The 25,101-nt window shown below is 35.6% G+C and overlaps 1 long non-coding RNA gene across 2 annotated transcripts in view; it reads left to right on the top strand.

The window, feature by feature from the left end:
- The first annotated feature begins 8,111 nt into the window (after positions 1-8,111).
- LOC111609359 overlaps positions 8,112-25,101 on the top strand; it is a 65,172-nt gene continuing 48,182 nt past the window's right edge. For both annotated transcript variants that reach the window (XR_002753087.1, XR_002753086.1), the window contains exons 1-2: positions 8,112-8,217; positions 8,378-8,461. This is a non-coding gene — a long non-coding RNA (uncharacterized LOC111609359). The remainder of the gene's footprint in view (positions 8,218-8,377; positions 8,462-25,101) is intronic.

The raw sequence follows: 25,101 nt of genomic DNA on the forward strand, positions 1-25,101 counted from the left end.
AGCAAATAAAAAACTCTGCAATTGATCTTGCAGCTATTTTCATGGTCAGTGCTTCTCTCTGTCCCCTTTGTACCCCATTCTTCACACTACTCAGAGATTAGCTTTCCCTGAGTAGAGCTCACTTCAGCAAAATGGTCTCATTAATGGCCAAAGAAGCTTGGCTGAGGGCAATCTGAATCTGTCTGCGATTAGTCCACACAAGACATTTAATCTGCCTTGTGCATGATGGACACTGCTGGAGAAATTGAAACCATCTATGGTAGGACAGCCCTCTGTTATTACAATAAAGAACAGTTATTAAACTGTCTGAAGCATGGGGGAGTCAATCCTAATAAGCTCAACAGTGATGCCCCTCCTCTGTCCTACTATCTGTACTGTCTGATTTCCTCATTTTTCTATCATCCCTCCACCCACCCACGCACACACACACACCCCCACACACACACACACACCCTCTCTCTCTCTCCAAACAATTTTTTTTGTCAATATCCCACACATCTTTCACAAATCCTGTGTCCTGAGGTGTATTCATTTATGCTTTGAAGTTTCTGATCAGCAATGAATATCAAGTCAGTCGATGGGCGGCATTATAAGGTACCAAATAGGAGTTTTAGAAACAAACATTCAACCTTGTAACCAATTTCTTTGTCTGAAATGGTAACCTGAGAAAACATGAATAGTTTCAGACAGTTACTGAACATAAAAAGTATTTTAAAACTCTACTTAGAATAAATGAAAACATGAAGAGCTGAGTTATGGTGAAAAATGTAGTGCAGGTCTACCTTCAGGTAAGCATTTCTGGCTCTAGCCAGTGCAAGTCTAAGTCCAGAATATTGTAGCTCGAAGAATGGCAATTTCTCAATAAAGGTTTACACATTATAAAGACATATTTCAATGCAAAGAAATCCCTGTTTTGTATCAAAAATATGTTTATGTTATGAAACTGTTAAAGATGACTTGCATGTCAATAAATGTGTGCACCAGAATTAGCAGCCTGGCTGAAGTGTCCACCTGAAATAGCTGCTGATTCATGGGTCAGAGAGAGCATGTATTTACCAATACCTATTTGGTAAATACATGTATGTATGTACAAGTAAATACAAATAGGTATTTACCAATCCTCAATTCTCCACACATCACTCAAGGGCAACAGAGAACAAAGAACATAAAAACAATGCCTACCTTGTGCTTCACCTTTCCCGACAACAACCACTCAAAGATGTCCAAGCTACATAGTCATGAAGTGAAATTGCTTATTACACCTTTGTGTAGTTGTGTTTTCATTATTATTTGTTTTTTACATTTTAGTGCCATATGTGACTGGTTTGCTTCAGATATTGTAAACTTTTGGAGAAGCACTAGAAAATGTATTCCATAAGGTCAAACTAAATATTTGTTTAGGGTTGTTAAAGTGACTATTTAGCTATTAACATTTTAAAAAGCCAGAAACAAGTATTTTTAAAGCCACTGCATACTGTTGCTCCTCCAGGCTGCCTAATTTGTCACCAAGCGGGGTCTTGCATACAATTCATAATCACAAGGTGATTTATGGTACAAAAATCCCTGCAGGCTAGAACTCCCCTTGCTGAGGCATAGTATTACTAATGGAACTGTGTGGAAAGCATGAAGCTGTAGATTTGTTTTAAGGTTGTATCACTTGGCAAAGCATTGACAGATATACAGTTGATCACAGAGAGTCTTATACACTTTTGATCAGAGTGTCACTGTGGTCACACTCACTGATCATAGATGAGTTATTGACCCTCCAGAGAGCAGTGGCTTTTGTTAAACAACTGCAATTCATCACATGCCTCATGGCTGGAAAAGACACGTGTTTCATCACATGTGAATTCAGAAAGAATAAGGAAAGCCAAGAACCAATTTTACGTCCTTCTTTGGACAGAGTTTGCTGACATTTCATTGAAGTCTCTGTGGTTTAAAAGTAACCTACTATCCTTCCTCCAAATTTCCTGATCTGGTATTGAGACTAGATTTGCCCTGAAAAGGTTTACCTCTGCAGAAAAGATGGCACGTTGGTGGCTCTTTTAGTTTGATCATTCTTGGAGTCATGGAATGCATGTCTACTTTTGAATATAAGTCAAGCAAAGCTTTTCTTTGTCTTTTTGGCTTTCAACAATGTAACTTGAACCTTAAATGATAAATATTGTGAAGCGTACTTAATGAGTTTTAGAGATAACCACTTACTATGGTTTCGTTCAGAAATTCTTGAGTTTTAACACTTCTGTGACCTCTGCCTAAAATAGTTGTATAAAATTGTAAACTTGTCATATGCCCTCTGGTGGAGGATAGAGGAACCACAGTTGGAATCAAAACCAGTTCGATGCAATGGACAAAATTGTTTTGTGAGAATCATTACCTTTTTTCAGATTTATCGTCATTGTGTAATGTTTCTTTCAAATGTTGGCGTAATTCCCACCTAAAAATGTCAATACTTTTTTTGAAAATTGTATTTTTCTTATCTGGCAAAAGATTATTTTTTTCAACTTGCAACAAAAAGTATTTGAAAAAATACAAAAAGCTTTTGTAATCTATGAGTTTTACTTAAATTCCTTTAATTTAATAATGTTGAAGTAAATATATACTCTCCTGATTGTGTAGGAGCAGAACAGTGCAGTTTTTCAATCACAAGCACCAATAATTAATGCACCTTATTGCAACTAAATCTTTATCTGCAAGCAGGTGTGTTTCTGTGTCCTTGTGCTGTCAGACATAGATCTGCTTTTGTTTGTTGAAGCACGCTGAAATATTTAATCTGTAATGCAACTACAAGTGTGTCCACAAGGTGAACTGAGCTCAATTAGGAACCACAAACAAAATGTGTGTGTTCCTCACTGCTGTAGAAGAGAGATTCTAATCAATAACTGCCTCTCCAGGCAGAGCTATTAGCAAACAGAACCATGCCTAATAACTGAGGCCTGACCTTTTTCTTTAATGCTTTCTCTTCTGAGCCTACGGCAGTAGTGACGGTATGACAGAAGTGCAGCAAGGAGAAAAGGTGAGCGTTGTTTTAGTAGTTTGTAAATGTAATGCAGATTGATCACTGTCTTTACAATCTTGCATATAATATTCTTGTTTGCCAAGGCTGTTGGGGATAAAAAGGACAAGGTTAAGGTTCTAAAGTGAAGTGATTCATGGATCTGACAGTATTTATTTATATTGAGTCATTATATGCTTCTCTGGCATTTTTACACTTAAGGTAATCGTCATATTTCAAACAAACCATGTGCCATACATAACATGAATTTGCATAGACAAGAAGGATCTGTTTTATTACAAAAACTGCATACCCAGAACACTACAATAAAAATTACACACCAAAATGTCACTCTGCTCTGAAGTCAATCTGTGCAACAAGATTCAAACAAACAATCTTAAACTGTAACTTTCCATTCCAATGTTGCTGCTTCAGGAAATGTTTTATCTTAAGTGAAATACCCATGCCTAGGCTACTTCATCAGACTGCCTTTAAAACTCTTGTTGTCTCTGATCTTCGTTCTTCCTCCAAGTGCAGCGTTCAATAATAATATCACTTTCATGAGTTTTGTCTTATGAGGGGTAAAGGTTTGATGGTGGCACAGGAAGACTCACATTTATCTTTAAGATTAATTGACTCATGTTTAGATGACAGCTGACAAACAGACTCCACTGAGAAAAACTGTTCTCTGGTCAGAACCAGCTCCTCTCTTCTAATGCTGAGTGTTTGTCAGTACATATCCATTCATATATTTGTCTTCTTTTCTCTTGTGAGATTACATTTTATTGTATTTTCCAAGTTAAAAACAAATTTAATTATGAATGTTGTTGGACAAAATTCGGCATATAGCTGTGAATGCTGTTCAGAACACAGCTCTTAATATTTATAGGACCTTCCTTTAAGCAACTCTTGTTCTGCCAAAGTTCCTATTTTGTTGTTGGATTACATGTTGTAAGTTTAAAGTTACTCCAACATTTTCATATTAGCACTACAAAGACAGCAATCATTTTATGTGGCAAATGATGACTTGCTTTTATTCTTGTCTCTGCAGCTCAAACATTCCTATTCACTCTCTCTCTCTCACACACTTTGAAGCCCAACTCATTGGCATGCCGTCAACTTGAAGCAGGAGTGTGAGAGGCAAGGCTCAATCAGCATTAGATTTGACATTGCCCCTGAGACACTGGTGTGTAAATAGGCACTTCACAGGAGTTTACACAGTCATTCACAGCTCTATACCATAGGCATAGGCTCTACACTCCTCAAACTGACTTTCTTGCCAGAGAAGGGTGTTCTTTTCTCTTTTTTTCTCCTTAGGAGCATTTAAAATTAGGCTGATTGCAATGCAGTTGTTTCAAGAAGGATACTTTGATGAATATGCAGTGATGCCATAAACAGCTCAAAATAAAGTAGAGTTACGCATATAACAAATGCGTAACATTTTTTGTACATTTCTGGAGAACATACTGTTTTCCAGAAATCAAAACATTACCAAAATTAATTTCTAACAACATGATGATATGTTGTATAAATACTCTGATTACTCTTAGCTAGTAATCAGGATAAATGTCCTTCTAAGCAAAGGAAACAGATATCTGAGAAGCAAACCATAGCAGGGGTAATAATCTTTTGACTTGATGAAGAAGAAGAAATTTTTTACACAAGTTGGTGGGTTTCAGTTTAGTGTAAAGGCCCATGTTGGCTTTCACAATTTACAAAATCCCCATTAGCAACTGGTAAAAACTGAAATATTTGATCAGCACAAACAAAAAACAGTAACTTGGACATCCACGTTGCTCAAGTCCTGTACTAAATGAGATAGGTAAGTTAGAGCTGCTGGTGCAGGACTTTTAACACACCACACCAAGAATTGTCATGCTGCTTATGAAACCTCATGAGTCCGTACATAAAACTACAGTTTTTCATGTGGCAACAAGAAGAAAGAATGACCCGACAGTCTTTACAATGTTTAGTCTGATTTTCATTTCAGATGTGAATTATTTAGGCAATCAAAGTAGATTTTCTTCCCAATGCTCTTTGGTGGCATTTGGCCGCACCAACGCAAACAAGCCATCTTGTTATGAAGGAGGGGGAAAAGGGAGAAGCACAGGAGCATACCAAGTCAATTGCAATGGCTAAACAGAGCCAATGGTTCAACTGGAGAATTGCAGAAAAGATGAAACTGAGCTAAAGAGATGATGGATCTAAGATTTTCCAGAAAATCTTCATATTGTCACCTTCCTAAAATAATGGCCTACATCACTTTACTTGCCAAAAGTGATGGTTTTGTCTAAAACATCTTTTGGAAAAAAAAGATGGTGCTTGTTTTTCCCTTCTTTTTTTTTTTTTTGATTTTTGCCAAAATCACTTTTGGCAAGAAATGACTTAGCGAAGGTGACAATATGGTATTTTGCCCACACCACAAGATCATAAGGAGTGGTGTGGAGAACACTTAATTTTCTCCTCATGTGAGTTCCTTCATCTTTAAGGCACATATTATCAGGATGCACAAGCTTTTCCCAAGGAAGGTATGCCTAGCACCTTATCTCTGCTCGGAGTATCATCACAATTGTTCATAAATAAGAAGTTAAATCAATCTGAATGATTTAATTTACAAATTTTTTTGTTGGCATTTCCCAACCCTGGTCCTCAAGGTACACTGCCCTTGATGTTTTAGATGTCTCCCTGCTTTAATACACCTGATTCAGAAGTTTGCAGTTCAGCCAACACCTGTTAAGTAGCCATCAATCAAAATCATGAGCTGAAGCAAAGAAAAACCTAAAACATTCACAACAGTGTGTCTTGAGGACCATGGTTAGGAAACACTACTCTAGGCATATATTATAAGGACGCACAAGCTGATAATATCTTCTGGATATTATCAGTGCACTGGTAATATCAGTGTGCTGAAGAATGAAACCTCCTTTAAAGGAATATTTACCTTTAAAGTAGGTAAATATTGAACAAGTTGTTCTGGATTTGAAATGGGAAGTCAGTCTGGACAGAAGCTTGTGTTTCCCCAACATTATGATCACAACACTCTGAACTGCCAGCGTGGCTTTGGTAGATAGCAGCAAAGAGTTAACGCTTCAATGCAAGGACAGTGTTGAGGGAGAAACTAAAAACCCAGCCAATCCCAGAATGCCTGGACGTTGAAGTTGCTCCTTGGGGAAGTGGGATACAGGGGATTAATAGAGACTTGTATGATCCACCTCTCCTCCCAAACAGATAGGAGCAAAGAGTCACTTCTTACCAGGAATCATCAAGTCCCTGTCTACTGTAGCAGAAAGGAGAAACAATTGCCTGTGGATTAAATGAAGGGAAAATACCTCGGCTGTAAGATGAAACAGGAGGGTGTGAAGCTGAGGGGAATGCTCTTAGGATGGCAAGTAATTGTAATACTTTGTGTGAGTAAACAATTTTTTGTCTGCTTTCAACTAATGCGGCACTACACACCAACTTACTATGTGTCACATTATTCTGTACAAAACTCCTAAAACCAAAATTATAATAAAGAGAGAAATTTAACAGAATAATTATGTGGATTTTAATGAATCCATACCAATAAGAGAGGAGAGTGAAAGTGTGTGTTTATGTGCCTCTGTGTGTACATATCCTGATGGACATGTGGACTTGGACTTTTTTACCAAAAAGAGCAACAGATGCGTTGATTCAGAACATTAATTGTGGTATTTTCTAACAAGTATCACGTAATGTCAGCCTGACTTTTCTGCAGCAATAAGCCCTCATCTCATTGCAAACAATGCAATCCTTCTAGTTGTCCCCACTAGCATGCAGCCCCCACATTTATAATAACACGGCTTACTAATGTCTTGAGTGAGGTCTGTTTGACACAAATTATAAATTGAATTTTGTTTTTTATCTTGATATTGTTTGGTGTTAATTAGTTACCGTTCCAAAACAAGAAAATGTCCAGATCTCCCTTTCAGTAGCTATTTTTCCTACTCAGGCTAAAGACTTTATGTCTAAAAGGAAAGATGTAGAAACTAAATTGTTACTGGAAAGAAATAATGTCTTCTGGGCTCATATTTGCCCGCTGACTTTCTTTTCAAACCCCTGGCAATGTGATTTGAAAATATTCTGAGGAGAAAAATAAAAAGGAAAGCACTTTCTCCGAAAGTGTTGTTCTAGCCGGTATTCCCAGGAGGCCAGGTGCTGTTGTGAGCTCACTCACACTAGTTCAAGGTTTCATGCTCTACCGCTTACATCACTGGCATTTCTTGTTATCTATGAAGTTAGCTGAAGTTTGACTCAAATGACTACTTTTTCAGGGTTTTGCTGTCTGTAAAGTTTAGTTGTGCAATTTTATTGAGTTTATTAATTGTATTGAAACTGTGTTTTAACTTTATGGTTAATTTTTATCTTCCTGTGTTGTGCAGAACCAAGATTAATCAGTATGTTTGTAATGTTGTGATATTATTGTTTTTTTGTTACTGGTTTGTAACATTTATTTAAAAATGTTGCACCATTTGATGCTTAATTCTCAAGGCTTTTACATACATTTATTTACACACACAACACATACGCTCACACACACACCACATATTTGTGTTGATCTCATGTATGTTTTTAAAACTTAGTTATTGTTTTTTATTTTCCTTAAAAAAATCTCTTACTTGTATTATTGTTTTATTTGTGAAATATATTTAAATCACGTTAACAAATCCATATTGAAACTCTATTATGACTTGGATAAATAAAAATGATTGGCCAATGCCATAGTTCACTTCAGTGATATTTAGTGTGTTTGTCTTTAGGTGAACAAAGATGAAGGTATACAGCAAAATTACGTTCAATGCAGATTTAAAAAAGAAACAAGGTGCTATAAGGTGCAGAGCACCTATTATAGCCACAAGCTCCGCCTACAAGAAGATTAAAAATAAAAAAAATAAAAATCACTTCTAACTCAAGTAAACTCTTATCAAATATGCAAAATGAAATAACCGTAGCACTTAGAAATAAATAAATAAACAAACCTGTGACTAAAATGCAATGCTCAATTTAATAGAAAACACTCAATACGTCCTGATGACATCATTACGCCATCACGTGACTTCCCCCCCCCCTGGTGCGCCACAATCTGGAAATAGCCCTGTTCGAAAATTTGATCCCGGAAAATGTTTGACACCGAAAATTACAAGTTAGGATGGATGTGATAACCGAGGCAGGAACACCGCGCCAGTTTGACCTGAAACAAAAAAGTAAGTTGTCTGCACGGTTGTGCGAATGTTTGTGTGCTTGCATGTTGCACGTTGACACGGACATTATTTTATGACTACGTCGCAGCTCTTGACGGCTCCTCCGTCACAGAAACACAATATTCATCTGAGTAATTAGGTCATGTGTTCAATCCCACTGCAGAACACCGGCGCCAAGGCCTGGATTTGAAGACCCCTGACAAGTGTTTCAACTGTTGCGTACGACTCAAAAACAATTGAACTGAAAGTAAGTTAATAGGATTCAGTTTTAATCTCATGGGCTTTTAGAAATATCAGTCTGACCAAAGATATTAACCAACATAAATATATTCACTTGCACGTACAGTAACATCCCTAAAACTTCAATTTAAATGTTGATGAATAGGTCTACAAAGGAAAAAATATTAAAATATTCATATAAAGTTTATAGCATTTTAGTCTACAAAAGGTTGTTTGAATACCATTTCCATATATTGAACTTTTTAATTTGCCTCAACTGTCAAGGCATGGAAAGACTTATTGCCACATCAATCAAATGTCCTAAAAATAAACAGCCCAAGAACAGCTGTGGATTTGTCTAAATTTGTGCATGCATGTGTCTTCAGGAAGTAACAGCCAGTGAAGTGGGAGAGTGTAATCTCAGTTGTGGTGTTAGCAGATGGAGAGGGAAAACCACTGACAACACAGCTGGTCCTATGCTGTGCTACTCATAATAATCATCAAATTTTCCATAATTTCAAACCTCAAGGTTGCTTGTGTAAATCACAACAGCAAATCACCCCACACATTTTGATTTATTTATTTGCTGGTTACCCAGGGCAAATTTCATACAATTTGATGTGACTTACTTTCGTGGTACAAAGATGACAGCTAGCTTTCAGAGCCCCTTTAAATTCCCAGATTTAAGGTGAACTAGTTGCTGTTAATTTGTCTCTTTTAAAATAAACAAAAAAGAAAGCAGGGCTGCATATTGGCACAGTTGGTAGAACTGTTGATATGCAGCAAGAAAGACCTGGGTTAAATAAAGAGCAGGGTGTCTTTCAGCATGGAGTTTACATGTTGGGGTGTGTAAATGTGTGTTTTCTCTCGGTTCTTTGGCTATTTCCCACAGTACAAAAAATGACTGTTAGATTAATTGAATACTACAAACTGCTTTAAGGTGCGAGTGTGTGTGTGTGCGTGGTTATTTGTCCTGCATGTCTCTATCTTGCCCCATGACAGTATTACCCTAATTCTCACCCGGTGACCATTGGGGATAGCCCATGGCCATACAAGTTATAGAAAAGCGATGGATGGATGGAGGAGAAAACAACCCACAAAAACTCAGAAATGCAGAGATGCAACATTTCAGCATGTTCACACTAAAAACACTCTAAGCAGAGTTTATTCAGATATTGTCAAAACACCCTGTTACTTTGGTAACATTTACACCATCATTGCATAAGAACAGCTATAAAGAAAGAAAAAGGTTCTTGTAGAAAGAAAGAAAAAAAACTGTGTGTATAAAAGCCTGACTTTGTGGTGCAGGCATAGCAGATCATTTGAATGCTGAATATATTATGGTAAATGCAGGCTTTAGTCAGGAGCCTTGACTTGCATACATTTCATGTTATATTTATTTCAGAATGATATGTTGCTTGCATCATTTATTAAAAGCTTCATGCATAGTGATCTGAAAGACTTTAGTTCTGTTTTTTCAGCTAGGTTTTGATTACGTTCGTATTAATTCTTTTTTCACATTGTAGAAGATCCTTGTGCTTACTCAGATTCTGTTTCATGCTTTACTGTGTTTACCTGTTATTTAGACTACAGTTTCATTTATAGTAGACTCTGTAGAGTTCATTTTTCTACCCTAGTTAAGCCATTACTTTCCCTCAGTACCTCGAGGCCTGAACATATTTTCCACAACAGTCATTATTTTAACTGACTTAAAGTGGAACAAGGACACTGTTTAATCTGGCCAGAATAGTTCATACTTTATTGATAAATTTAAGCGTGGCACTCCTGGGACGTTCAGTCAGCAGAAAAGTGGTAATGACATAATCTCCTCATAAACCACAGCCACTTCAAATTTCCGACCAGTCATGCAGTCACTTTAGGACACTGTATGGTATTTATTTTTTTTTCACTGATTATATGTCTAGAACAAGTGCAAGAAGTCTCATTTTTTTTCCACATCCAGTCATTAGATTCAGCAGTTTCACGTCCAGCAATAATTCTTATCAGTTTTTAAATGGTCTGGTTGAATTCAATCACTGTCAGATCCTCCTCTTACCATGCAGTCTTGATAATATCTTCTAGTTGGACAATACATATTATTGTGCACACACGAAGGTGACTGACAGCGCTAAGACCTTCCCCCTGGCTCTGATTGGTTGTTGCTGACCGGGAGATGGCTCTAGGACCACATGGAGGAGGCAGAGGAATTCAATTTTAAAAGTCTTTGTCTCGTGCTATAGTCACAACATGTTGATAGTTTTTACAAATGTGTAAAAAAAAAAAAGTTATATCAAAGTTACCTACTGCAGTTTTAAAACAAAATTAGGTAAAAATAATTTCTTTTTTTTTTATCACCACAGCAAAACTTGATTTATAAAAAATATTTTTTTTTTTCCCCTGGGGTTTACGAAGTCAACATAACTATTCGTTTTTCAAGTTTTGACAAACTGGATGTCTTATGACCTGTAAAACCACTTGATAGTACAGGAATACACAATGTGTGCATGAGAATTAACAGGTGTGTCAATAAAAAGACAATACCACTTAAAAATAAAACTACTGACTTTTTGATTAATTCACAAATTCAACATTAAATGGTATTAATCAATTTCTTATATCCATACCATATTTCTGATTAGGTAAACAAAACTCCTGTTCCGAAAATGCTAAGATGTTAAATGTTCATAAGTTAAATTAGTCTTAAGTATAATGGTGTAAATTCAATATTATTCTGTGTTTTAGACAAATTGGATGGCACACATCTAATGTTGGAATAGTAATTTCAGGCAACAGAGTCTTGAAACTTGACTTAGGCTTGGCAAAAATAACTTGGGGAAAATCTTTGATAACTCAGAAAAAACTTCAGAAAACTGTCACTCTTATAGAACTAAAGTTGCCTTAATGCTGATAGTGTGTTAAAGTCGTAACTTTTGTTTTGTTTTTGGTATCAAAATCCCACATACATATTTATTTTTATGAAGCTCCACTACTAATGAATAAGTATGTGAGCTTCATTCATGCATTCATTTCTGTTAGCTATTGATCGAAGGAAGACCACTATTCTGCAGTAGTTCCGCAAGGGAGGTGTATCGACTAGAACAGGGAACTGCATGTTGCTACACTAAGGAGAAAAGATGAGCGTGTCTATCGTGTTATGATGGATCACCGTGAGCTTCAAAGGAGCTAATTGGGTCTTGATGAGGCTAGTGTTTTACTGAGAAAGAATAGAAAGCTAGATTAGCACATTAGCAGGGATAATCAATGAGAAAATGAAGGTGTGCATTTGGTCTTTCTCCTGTTTGCTGACCATACACATTTTTGCATCTAGAAAAACTGCTCTCAAATTTGTATCCTTATAGATAAAAAAATTGTGTATAATAAATAATGCTCACCTTTTATGAAGCAGTAGCTCAAAAAAAGTCTTTACCAGAGTGCACAAACTAGTTTGCTTGCTAACAGTTTAAAGAGCAATTGTATATTTGGGCAGGTCTTGCAGGTTAAATCTGGTAATATGTATAGATAGGAGAAAATAAGAAGACCTAATGAATATCGGTAGTTTGTATGTGGTAAGGATTTTGAATTTTATGGCAAAATGTTTACTTGAAATAGTCTTTTTGTACTTTTGCCATTTTGTCAGATGTTTTGGGGGATAAAAAGGGGAAAATTCCTCATTTCTTACCTGCTATGCATTAATTTGCACCATTCTTGGAAATTTTTTATATGGACCTTCAGTCAATCAGTGACTGAAGGCCCATCTATTTATCGGTAATGTTCCACATGCAGATATGCAAGTGCTTTTATTAAAAGCCTCAATCACCTTTTAATGTGGAGTAGCAGCAGTTCTTCTCCATGGTCGCCTGTAATTTTAGAACGTCTCTCCTGGTCTCACAAGCAGGTCTATACATCCTACAGTACACTGGAATCTCATTTCATTGCACGCAGGATCTTGTTCTTGCTGTCATGATCTTCACTTTGTGATGCAACTCTTTCTCTTTTCACCACAACAGATTGGATTAACGTCTTCAGTGATGTACACAAAACCACCGTCTGTCTATCCATCTTCCAATCCATTCTGCCATTACTTTTGAACAAGACACAAACCTAGTTTACCTCCTGTCATCGAGTCGAAGAGTGACCACCAAAGCAGAGGAAGCAATACACCTTTTTCTAGCGAAGAACTATAGCTTGAGATTTAGTGGAGCAGACTCTTATAAATGTATTTACTACATAGTTAACTGTAAACCAGTGTCTTTATGTGAGGCATGTAAACTATAGAATTGAAAGTTTTTTCAGTTATCTGCATAACACATATGCAATGCTTAAGGACTTAAGAATGCAAGTTAGTTAGTTTACATGAAATAGGGGTTGGAATTACCAATTTGCACAATGACTACAAACTAAATTAACAAACAAAAAAAAATCTGCAAAATTTCCTTTGCTCATTTTAACAAAATTTCTAATGTAGGACTGGGTTTCCTCTAATAAAAATTAAGTACAAATCTTGTTAGTTACTCTATTTTGGATATTTATGTCACAATTTGTTTCTCTCCTTCTGTCAGCAACTTGCAAGTTCTCTTAATTGCTGACAACTGTTAAAGGCTAAAGTCTAGGCATGAACAATTTTAGGTTTCAAATATTGTTACAGCCGTCAGTGATTGTAAGGTTCAAACTCTAGAGAAAACTTGTTCATCTACATTTTAATAAGCTCCACTTATTAAACACCAAGATCTACATTATTAACTGAATTAATAAACAAAACAAATCCCATTGTCATAATGTGTTAGGTGTTGATGTAAGGCTGTGACTCAATTACTAAAATTGACTAGAAAATATTTACAGCATAATTGAGTTTATTGAAATGGAAAAAGCAAATTAAGGTTGGGAATTGTGTAACTTTGAGATTCAGTCGTGTAGTTGACTGAAGTCTCCTTTCTGCATTCAGTATACAAAGCTGTGTCATGACCTCAAGCAGTACTGCTTTTCTACAAGTGCTGACCACAGCACATATTCTCACAATACTGTCAATTTCAGGTGAGAGCTATGTCTGTTTATTCAGATTAAGGGGTCCAGCCCTCATACAAGAGTCAATATTGCATCCATAATTCAGTTGCCATGAACAGGAACATTTACAACATACACCAGGATATCTGGATTAGTTTAAGTATAAGGGAGACATAGCTTGCCATAGGCATCAGGTTCTTGACCCTGAGGGAGGAGACATACATGTTGTATACTCTTCTATTCTTACCATACACGGTTGTTTTGGTTATGCCTAAATGCTTCAGACTATTAAATAAATTTTGATAACAGACAAAGATAACACACATAGATAACAATGCCTTTTCAAAATTTTAAATTCAATCGTTATGATAAAAAAGCCATCCAAACCAACACCGTGTGCCTTATTTAGTCATGAATAACTGTAATTAGCCACAATTTTTGTTTTTGGAAACTGGCCATACACAGACCTGTTTCCTGGATGAAATTCAACAACAGATTATAAACAAAGTCATTAATCTCAATCAGTTTGTTGTGGGTTAGAAAGACATTTGGGACTTTAATGAAACACAGTGAAAGCCACTATCCACCAATGGTGAAGACAGAGGGAAAGCCTACCAGGATTGACCAAAATATCAAAATTATTGCATCAACATCACCAATATATCATAAAAGAATCAATAATGACATATAAAGCACTATTGCTTTACTTGTCAAGTTAAGGTCCGTGTTTATGATTGAACAATATGAAAACAGTATGCAAAATTGCAATAATCCTAATGATCTTTCAGTTGCCCAAAATAGCAAAACAAGAGATATTTCTTTACATTTCTTCAGATTAAAGTCATTTCCACATTTGCAAAACTAATTTCTCATTTTACAGTCCACTAACTACTGTATATTGCTGACCAATTGTTTAAATATGTTTTTATTCTTGTTCATTTCTTTAGGTAAGCATTTTTCACATGCTGAAGAAAATTTTTGTATTCTCCATTTTCCAATCCTTTCAAAAGATGTGTTGTTGCATGGATGTAAAATGTTCTTATTAGAAGCATTGTTGGTATATGAATGCTGACCCAGAAAAATACGTTTTGAAGGTTTCCCAACAGCCAGTAAATAATTAGGCTGTTTAGATTCGTTTTTAGAAAGTTATAGAATGGCTGAATATGGCCAAAGTCTAACAAACCTACATGGTGGGTTTTTTTTAGAATATGAGATAATATGCTAATTTACCACAAGGTACTCGGGTCCCTAAAACATGAAACATCTAAAAATAATCTCATTAAAAGTAAAAGAAAAAAGAAAACAAAATTCTATGATGGATGAGGAGTTGCGTGTTTCTACTTTTCTCAGTGGTTTCTATGGAGAGTGTAAGATGAGCAGTGGTGCAGTATTCTAATTTAAACTCTGCCTGAACCCTGCATTTGAATTCTTTTGAAATCCTCTACAGCCTAGTCATGCAATTTTAAACGCATCTATACAATAGTAGCTGCCTTTCATGTCTATCAGCATATCCCGTTTTCCCACACACTGTGGCACATTTCAAAAATAGATTGACTTGAAATTTTCATCAGGTTTTACCCTCATTTCCTTCATGTCTTTTTCACGCATCACCTTTCAGCTGATCCCAAAATTCATCCTTTTCTCATTGTTCTCATCAGCTCAGATAAATAAATATGCAACATAAATTATTGTGTCTGTATGTATATATATATATTAGTTTGACACATACCAACTGCAGATTCTTGTAGATGAAGCAAAAGCATTTCCTGAGAGACGACTAAGCCATACCAGAAATGCACAGAAATGCTTTGAGAGATATGATAAAGATTCCAGTCAGTACAAAGACTGAAGCACCCAAACTGGATAACAAGAACACCCAAAAGAATCTGATGCAAACATGACATAGACATCTGACCATAACGGCATCAGCTGTCTGGTTTCCACAGCTAAAGAAATAGGATGTGTTGTAATAATAGTGGGGAGACTCCATTGTACTACTGCATTAATATTTTGCATTTTTATCTCAAAGGTATGCAGCTTTGTACAAGGAATGTCCAAGAACATATGTGATACAATAGCATAGTTAGATCTCTAGAAACCATCCTGACACAGATTTTTTCGATATGTAGAAAGTTTGTGTGGAATAAGCAACAGAATGTACCGCTACTAAAGTATTAAGTGAGTTCTGTTATGGAAATAACTTGATGATACCATTATGTAACCATATGCTTTCATAAGCAGATGGTCTCTTTGCACTCATGATTTGCTTAGATTAGTGTTCTGAATCCTTGAAACGGCTGACTTTGTTGTGTTATGACTACAAAATGTGGGGTTGAATGTGCTCCTACTTTGAATAGTTCACATGTATTGGGACCGGTGCTGTTGGAGTCAGTGTTCAACTACGTAAGGTTGAACACTGAACCTTACTGAACCTCACTGAACCTCACTGAACCTTACGTAAGGTTGAACTTTACGTAGTTGAAATAACTTTCAACTACATAAAGTTATTTTAATGCTTTCACACCATTCACCATTATTGTTTTTTTTTTTGGTATTTATTAATCAACTGATCATTGGACTTGGAAAGTTCAAATATGAGTGACCCACAGGGTAAGATAATTATTAGCCTATTAGCCTAATTAATCAGAAAGTAGATCATGATGTCACAACTCTTTCAGCTTGATGTGTCTAGCATCACAAGGTGAATAGATCTTTATTAAGTCAGACTTATCAGTCTTGCATTATCTTGCATATCATTTAAAATGGCAGTGGTATTATCAGGATATTGCTGCAGTATTTGAATAACAGCTGAGTAAATGCTATAGCAGTAATGTGCATGCATGATAACATGGCCAGAGTGACTCTGGGGCTCATCAAGCATAATGGTTTGGCATTATTTAACAAAAGTCTTTGTCTGGCTGGCTTATCAGGTGATGAACTTATATATGCCACAGTTAAAAGTGTAAGGAAATGATGCTGGAGCATTATTTAACTTGGGTGATATATCTTATTAGGCCACTGAAATATAAGGGATATGTGCAACAGTGTTGGGAGTATTAGTGGTCTTATGTGTACATCGTGGCCTTTCATGTAAAGAGCACCCATTATCAGTAAAATGTTAAAGGTTAGCATAATATAACCTATGATTAATTTTCTTCTCATCATTATGTTTCCAAGACACTCAGTTTAATATATACTACAATAAATGTGGATAATTTAACTAAATGTACTAAAAGATTAAAGCTCTTCTTTCCCTGGTTTTACTTAGTAACCTTCAGTTATTTCATAACTATGCATCGCCTTTTTTTCCTTTTTCCAATTTTTCAACTGTTTTTACTGTCCTCAATCTCTGGCAAGATTGACAGGATGAAATTAGCCATGTGTAAACACTTTATGCATCCATTTGCATCCCATCATCCCTTTCATCACCCATCTCCAACACCTATTCCTAGGTGTACTTTTTTACACATTACTCTTTTTCAGCTGTTTTCTGCATTTTCACAGCTTGAATAGTGAGATCGGGGAAGAGAGTATTGTGCTGTTCCAATTCAGTAATGACTGAAGGTCACCTTTGGAGATTGAGAGGTGGAAATACACAGTCTCCAAGGAGCTACTGTGAAAGTTTTTAGGCCAGAATACAGAACTGTATGTATTTAGTGAGGGTGCTAAGGTGGGATTTGCAAGCTTGCTACAAAACCTCAATTAAGTAATTGGCATTTAGCGTTCAGGAAAAATATGGTGCTTTTCTATAAGTTAATTTCTTTCTCATTTTATCTGTCTTCACAGTAAAGTATAATCCAAAAGCAGGTATTGCCAGATTTATTCATAAATATTTAGCTTCCATAGCTTGATATACTTCACCTTTTTCAAATCTTGTTTTTTTTTGTTGTTCTTACTTTGTTTGTAATTGAGTACCTTACTGTACTGTTGTGTGTTCAGTTAGCCATTTTAAACTGCTGCAGCCATGCATGTGATAAGTGTGGGGGAGGAACAGTTTTATAGTCCTATTACCCTAACTCTGGTACTATGAACAAACTATTAGTCTCACCAGCCCTGACATTAATGCCCAAATGAGCAATAATCAACACAGACACTAAACCAGATGCACGAGTATCTCAAGGTTGTAAAGAAAATTAACAATAAAATGAAAAGTTCAGGGGTGTGATGAGTGTGTGTGGGAGTGTGCACACATGCATAAGATCTAAGAAACAAACCAGTAAGTCTCTGCAAGTTCCTCACCTTTCTCTCCTTTTCTGCATTTTAAAGACCTCACAGAGGATGTCACTACAGATTAAAAGTACTTAATTACAGCCATTGTAATGGCATGTTCTGTTTTGCATTAGGAACATGGGCATTTTAAGTATGAAAGTTGAACTGTTTATCCCTTGTAGTCAGAATTTCATGTCATTAAATCAGTGTACATAGTATTATAATACAATAGGGCTGGTGTAAACGAATATTTTAGTAATCGAGTAATCTATCGATTATTCTTCCGATTAATCAAATAATTGGATTAAAAAAAAAAGATAAAGTAAAACATTGGTAAATCTAACATAACAGCAGTGTCACTATTGGATATCAACATCAGTCCAATTTTTCACATTTGAGCTTCCCTAACAATAACTTTTCTGTAGTTTAGAAAATTAACTTGTAACAATAACAGCTCACTTTCTAAGTTAACCTGAAGAAAAGTTATACAAAAATCTGAAATTATGTTCAATTCAATAATAAAGAGGCAGGCTCACAAATATGCTTATAAAAAAATGTCTATACTCCAGCTTTTCATTTATGCATTAATCTTAAGTCAATTTAATAGATGAACTCTCACGTTGCCCAGACATTTATAGCTTTTGTGTTTTTGTTAGCAACGGGACTTAACACCTTTGTTTGTCACACACAAAAATATCTACCAGCTAAGTACCGTCATGATGAGCTCCATCACCCATTTGTTGAGACCAGGATGATATGAAATAAATTTTCTGGTTTGTCCGTAAAGCTACACTGACGTTAATTATCTAATGCGCAGCCGTCCGTAGTGTTCAGTCTATCCACTCACCTAAATACACCTGCAGCGCTCTTCCCCACTGTTTTCTCTGAACACGCCACCAGGCAGCAGCTCCAGGAGGAGAAAAGCTGCCGTACTCCAGGCATCGCACCAGTCACTTTAAGGATGCTTATTGGTCCCCCGAAAAATGACAAAGACCCAGACATTATCATAAATCAATAAAATCCTCCCAGGCCGAACTTGAAAACTGGTCGTTATGCAGCTAATATTTAACTTTTGTCAACAATTCAGGCAGAAGTGAGAGCGCTGGGCAACGCAAGTAATTTGCCGGCCGGAACACGGTGCGCTAAATAATAAAATATAATTTAACAAAGCTTCGAGGCAGTTAAATTTTCCTTGAGAAATTTTCATAATCGAGGTACTAGAATCACTCGAGGAATCGTTTCAGCACTATAATACAGTGTTGTTCAAAGAAGTTATTCAAATGTGTGTGTTCATGAGTGGATTTGGTTTAATTAAGAAATTTAAATTTGACAAAAGTGAACTTGAACTGACTGCAGATCGTTATTTATGAATCAATAAACAGAGCCATATTCAAGAGCAAAAGATTTGTAATCCTTTAAGTAAAAAAAAAGTGGATGCAACAAGGTACAAATGAGGTGACTGTATGTGTACCTGTGATACTGTATGCACACTTACACATTTGTGTTTGTTGGCACTAGTTATTGCTCTTTCTCTCTAAAAATCATAGAACTTTAACTCGTTGGGCATTCCCCTTGGAGCTTCACTTTGTTTGCTTTCTAACAATTGAAACCGGAGAGTATATAAATCCAAAAACATTTGAAACATCTGTAATTGAAGAGAACAGGATAGTATTACGTAAAGAAGTGTAGTTTCTGAAAACCAATCAAAGTCATTCTCAGCAATGTTTTGTCCTGGTCTATTTGTAGTTAGAATGTATTTAATAAAATAACAATGACTGATGGGAAACAGTTCATGTTGGGTCAGTGAATTTAGCTTTAGAATTTAGCTGCACAGTCAAGCAGAAACGCATAACCTACTCCACCTCAGTGAAGAGAGGTCGCCCTAAGGCAAAGGTCATATGTTTCTGCCCTACTTAAATTTTTGCAGCTGAATATCAAAATATAGCAGCCAAATAGGGACATGATTCAAAGTTACATAGACTGAAAATTGTAAAATACATATTAGAGTTTACAAACAATTATGCAATTAAGACAACCGTTTGATTGCTGCATTGACCTGTCAGAAGCACAAACTATGTTGGTGATTTTGCATAAATAATTAATTGCAGTCCTTTGTCACCTGTTTTTGTCTTACATTCTAATTTATTTCTATTGAAGTGTGATTATTTCTTCCCTCTTTTTGCTTTTGGACTTCAGCCTTATTTCTAATTCACTTTGCTTAATTAGCTCTACTATGAGTGAAAGAAGTGCTTTATGACTGGAGCGAGAAACGTTTTATTCTAAAAGAACACAATGACAGTGCTACTCTACAAGATGTATTCTTTTTCTACTGCATTAACACATCTTTCAGTTTACACTCAGTAGTTGGTGCCAGAGAAAAGCAAGCTGCTGCACATTGTTTTCCTTTGATATGATGTTTTCTACCATGTAGGGAAAAAAGAAGTGACTCAATATTTCACTTTTAACTTTTATTGCAGTGATCATTTCACATCTACTGTAATGTTGCTGAACTCAATACACAGTACTTTTGTGCAATATTTTTTCTGATTTTATTGCAGTCTGTGCTCATTAAAGAAAATGTAGTAAGTATGGATGCTTTGAGATTAAAGATAATGTTCACTGGGACCTTCTCAACTTCCTACATTTAAAATGCAGTCTTTATGGTTGGTTTATCATTAATTACTCGTTAATTTTCTGGGGACTTGTTTATGCATTCCATTAATGTCCATGTATTGAACATTAAGCGTAATTGTTTTTGATAAATACATGACATCATATCCTAGTCAAGTGTTACTACAGGAATCAGTCCATAATTTAAACATCTGATTAATAACAAAATCTGTTTAAAGTTAAACATAATATTATCTCCATTATGCATCTACTTATGAAACATTGCATATTTTTTTCATGCGTCCTCTGTTTGCTCATAAACATGTGCTTAATTGAGTTATCTCAAGTAATAAAAAAATGGAGCAATTGAAAAGCTGTACTTTCTTCAAAATATGCCAAAGAAGAAATAATTTATTTGACTGCTATTACAGAACATGATCTGTTGGCAAGATTTAAATATTATGTCTTTATAGCTCTTTTCATTTGTGAATTTATGTCACGAGTCAGACTGACCTTTTTATTTAGAGGCTTGCTGGTTTAATTGCCAACTTCCCCAAAAGCACAATATTGAGATTCAGATTGCCCTATAAAATGACCATGACTTGTTCGCCACTTTGGATAAAGGCAAATTTTAAAAACTGATCATTATTATTATTATTATTATTATTATTATTATTATTATTATTATTATTATTATTTTCATTTCCGCTTTAATATTGATGTACTTCACAAATGCACATTTTGGATTTTAGCAGATGCATCTACTTTTCACTTCAAGTAAAATGATAAAATCATGATGCACCTACAGTTCTTCTCAGTTACTTTGGTACATTTTCTAGATCAGAATTGAAATTCTCAAAGCTACTTGTTCAATCCTCAATGCCCTTGTGCACTTCAAAAAGCTGTTTCTCATGTCTTTTACCAAGCTCCAAATGCTTTGGAAAATTCATGCAAGTGATTGTGCATTATGTACGTGACCATGCATTTTCAATTGCTTATTTTGATCATAATGTTTTATATGAGTCTTTGCTGAATAATTCCAACCTTCACATTTAATCACAAGTTTGCTGCAAGTCTTTACATGCAATTATTGAAAAATTTACGTTTTTATTGTTTACACTGTAATTTGTTGACAGACGATGCCAAAAAAGTGGTTGAAAACTGTTTAATCACAAAATCTAAATGTTTAATGTTTTTTTGTGATTTGTTTATTTTTCATGCTTTACGGCTTTTTAGCTCTTCTAGCTTTAAAATATGCTGTCACATAACCATTAATGAAGTTTTATCAGTTTCATAGTAGTACCAAATTCCTTTGCCACTTCATCTGTCCTTCTAACCTTGATGTTTGGTCCTCTGCTGTTAAGCTGAATTCTTTTGGATTTTGTTCCTTAATTGCATTTTGTACCTTTATGCTCTTGGTTTTAATTTCTTCTGTTTTCAACATGCAATTTCTTAACTGCATAATGTGTGTGAAGTGGAAATTAATACGCATTAGACAAACAGACAGATAGAATTGCTTACTTCTGCAAAAGGCAGTCAAAGACTATCAAAATTAACTTTGCATGTGCACAAAATGTGAAGTTATATACGAGTCATTAAATTAAGACTGGGGATGTAAGTATTATATGCTCCAACTAGCACTTCAGACATGAATGAACTTGTACATTATTCTCATAAACAAGTTAAAATTAAAATATCCACTTGAGTGACTTTTTGGCTGAGCATTCCTTGGTGACTTGCTTTTGCTTGTATTGCACCTTGACAAGACTTTCCCAGTCTTATCATGGTGCAGCCTTACATATAAATTGATCCATGGCCAACTCACTGCGGCTGCTTTTTTCTCCCCTCTGATATATGAGCATGACTGCACTCCTTTGTAGGGGGACTTCTTCAGCTGTCAGGATACTGTGAGCTTAAACACATCCTAATGACTGACAAGCTAACAGGATTTCATGCAAATCAGGTAGTGGTACCAGAGTTGAACCCCTGCATCTGTCTCACTAAATTTATCTCTGTGCTGCTTACATCATTAGCCACAGGATGTCTATGGTACTTGGATGCTACAGCTATAAAATACATGGAACAAGCGCGAACGACAATAGTGGTGGTAAAAGTATCCAGACCCCTTCAACTTTTTTACATTTTGACATATTGCTACAACAAACTGCAATGTATTTTGGTAGATATGTATGCATTTTTCCTTCATCTTTATCATTGTGTTACATTTATGTTTACCACATAAATTCTTGAAAATAGATGTAGTGCATTTCATAGTTGTACCATTGAAAAATGTGGAAAAACTTTTGCAAGACCCCAAAATACGCAGCAGGTTTTTCTCCAATGACTGTAGGAACATTTTATCTGTTATATATACTGATGACTGTTTATTAATCATGGGAGAGAGAGTGGTAAAAAATCTGTGTGATGTACTTCAAAACTTTGGTTTCACTCAACATTTTAAACTGGCAACAATCACACACTCTGGTCTTGAACAGATTTTTACAGATTTTTAGAATAAATCAGTGGATGGATATACCATAATTTCTCCAGCTAAAGTTGGCCTTTTATCACCTGAAGAACATTTCCAGGACAAAAGGAATAATGTCTCAGCAAGATCATGAGAAATTCATCCATGCGTTTATCTTTAATCAGATTACTGCAACAGTTTTTTCACAGGCTCATCTAAAAAGTCAGACAGACATCTGCAGCTAATCCATTCACTGCTGCTCGCATTCTCACTAAAACTAGGAAAGTAGAGAACATCACCCCAGTTCTAAATAGAGATTAGATTTAAGTTTATGGCCCAAGCCCTACCTGAACCGAACCCAAAATTTTGCTCCTGGGTTGGGCCAAAATTAATTACTTGATGGTTGCGTCATGCCGGCTCAGGTTTCTGTGGTGCGTTTTTTAAGTCTGCAATATATACAGCCCAGAGAAAGCCAAAGGAAAATGCATGATGTAAAGTTGTGTTAATCTACTTAATAGCATATTCTGTATGTTATGCCTATTCACACAGACTGAATATGTCTTGTCATTGTGGAATGATTGTGCCCTATAGCTTTTTACACATCAATGTCAGTCACTACGTAGATTTATTTTTCTAAATTTTATTTATCTGGAGCAATTTTACTAACTTATTACTAGTAAATATAAGTAAAACCTATATTTTAAAATCAGGATTTTTAGTACCATAACAAAGCCAAGAAGCCCTAGCTTTGGCAGGATAATTAGACCCAGTACAAAACCTTTCATCTATGCTTTGCAATCTGAGGGTGTCATCTTTTTTTTTTTTAACAGATGGCACAAAAAACAGGAGTGACTGAATGCTAATTTAGCTCCCCCATCTGTTTTTGCTTTACTTTCAACAGGCATGTACAAAGGGAAAGTTTTTTTTTTTTTTTAAAGGATCACAAGGACAAGCAGAAAGGCCGTCGGAACATATTTTTCTTCCATAATATATTTTGCTTAAATTAAAAGTCATATGTTTGGTAAAAGAAAAATATTGCAAGAAAGCTTAAGAATTGTGCCATGTGTGAATTATTATGGTGCTTTTGCCAATTTGTTCGATGCAATTGATCATATGACGTATTGGATTCAGTTCAGATCACCTTAGTTTTTTCTTTTCCTTTTGGTGTTTGGTTCTGATACAGCTTTTCTTGCTCATCTGCAGCTTTTAATCTATATTAATGTATACCCACACAACCTCTCCCAAAAGTCACCATTTAGGATTTTTCATCATGCAGCTCTCACCAAACCTGAAAAGGTTGTTATAATTGCATTAACTTGTGACAACTGTCAGTGATATTAAAAGAAAAAAATATCTGAACATCTACATCATAGGTAAAGTACCAAATAAAACAAAGATCAAAATAGTTGTGAGATTTTGTTACAAAAAAGAATGCACCGATGACTTTTGTGAATTTCAGTCAACAGTCCAGGAAATGTTAAATATTGGGCAATGGACCAAGAGCGTTTTAACATTGTGTTATTTGGAAACACAAGTTGTACAAAAGAGTGATTGATAATTATGGAATTACAAGCACAGATTGAACGACTCCCATCACATAATCAGTTTATCCTTATTTTTCTCAGTTCAAGCACTTCAAACGTCTGTAGAATGATGTCAATCATGTGCACAATGTTGAGTTTAATACCTTTTGTACATTTATAATATGCAGTGCACAGGTCTGTGCTGTAAACCAGTGGTTCCCAATTCCGGTCCTCAGGCCTCCCTGCCCTGCATGTTTTAGGTGTTTCCCTTCTGCTACACACCTGGATTGAATATATGGGTGATCAACAGGTTTCTGCAGCACTTGATGGTCATGCAATCATTTGAATCAGCTGCTCTGGAATAGAGGCACATCTAAAACATGCAGAGCAGGGAGGCCTGAGGACCGGAATTGGGAAACGCTGCTGTAAACAATGCAGGTATTGGAATGAGATTTCAATTGATGGCCAAAATGGGCTTTTTCTGAACTGCAATCATCTGAATGAGGTGTGTTAAATCTAAAACATGCAGGGCCGTGTGCTTTAAGGGTCCAGGATTGAGATTACATTGGGCTATGTAAATATAAGAATATTTTTAATATCTTCACCTGACTATTCGTGCAGTAGGATGATTTTGATCTTATGTAGCCAGTAAATCATGGTTTTAGGTAAAGAATGCAAATGAACAAACATCCAGAAAATTCTACTAGAACAGCTGAATTTCATTTATGAAATATATTTGTTTATGAACTTAGGATATATTTATTGTAAAGGCCTATATAATTCTCTGCAACTGATGATGGATCTTGGCCCTAAAAGACCTGTTTTGATTCAACTGATTGGAATTGAATCAAAGTTTTA

Source organism: Xiphophorus maculatus, chromosome 7, assembly GCF_002775205.1.
Source record: "Xiphophorus maculatus strain JP 163 A chromosome 7, X_maculatus-5.0-male, whole genome shotgun sequence".
NCBI classification, from domain to species: domain Eukaryota; kingdom Metazoa; phylum Chordata; class Actinopteri; order Cyprinodontiformes; family Poeciliidae; genus Xiphophorus; species Xiphophorus maculatus.